This window comes from Halyomorpha halys, unplaced genomic scaffold (assembly GCF_000696795.3).
Source record: "Halyomorpha halys isolate HHAL.00 unplaced genomic scaffold, Hhal_1.1 Scaffold38.1, whole genome shotgun sequence".
Lineage (NCBI taxonomy): Eukaryota > Metazoa > Arthropoda > Insecta > Hemiptera > Pentatomidae > Halyomorpha > Halyomorpha halys.
The window spans coordinates 1,138,067-1,139,072 of record NW_027110526.1 but is presented as its reverse complement, the minus strand read 5'-3'; positions in this window follow the sequence as shown (position 1 = coordinate 1,139,072).

Genomic DNA, 1,006 nt, shown 5'->3' with positions numbered 1-1,006 from the left:
CAGTATGCCAGTAATACCAGGACAAAAAAAAAAACGCTCGGCTGTCATGTCCTAAACATTATAGCTCATTAAACTAGCTTTAATTTGAGTGCTATTAGACATCTGTATGTTCCTGTGAATATAGATTTCTCAAAATAAATTAACTAACTACTGATATTTCAGTACATTTTTATGAAATGTTGCTTTTTAAAAAGCTATATCTCAAGAACTATTGAGGGTTATATTTTAGCAAATTTACTCTACGTTATATAATTTCTTTTTAGAATTTCTATTGTTTTTGGTAGTTGTAAAGATATAGAGCTCCGAATAAAAAATTAATTATTTTTAACGTTTTGAAACAGCCACCATTTTTTATTCCCCATACCTATACTTGGCAGACTCGTCAATTTTGACTAGTAATTTTACCTAGTTTTACCAATTAAGTAATCAAAAATTGGGGTGAAATAACTGCCTTTTTTCTTCTCGTGGGCTCTTGTACTAATAGGTATGAATCAAAGTACTGGGTAGGAGTATATGATGACCTAAAATATGATTTAAACCTTAAAAAATATGAAAACATTATAAAAATGAGAAATGTAGATCATAGGAATATAAGATGTACAGAATATGTAAAATTGAAATGCGGGTGTATTAATATCAAGTAAATTAATAGATACAAAAAAGTAAAAACTAAAATACGGAAAATATATAAAAATAAGGCAAGACTATAATATATAGAAATAGCTCAAAGAAAAGGAAAATGAAGGGAAAATTGGGATAATAGCGTTTTGCCTGGCAAGTGATACAAGGATTGAACGTTAGGCAGGGAAGTGAGAAGATTTATGCATTAAAAAAGTAAAATTTGAACTCAGTTAATTCAAAATGTTAGCCCAGATGATTCTACCAAATTAGAGTTCAAAAAAATGTACCATCTTATAAAGTGATTTATTTAAAATCGGCCAGTCATATTTAAAATGACTTATACTATAAAGATATATAGTACTGTTTAATGAGATGTATGAATCTA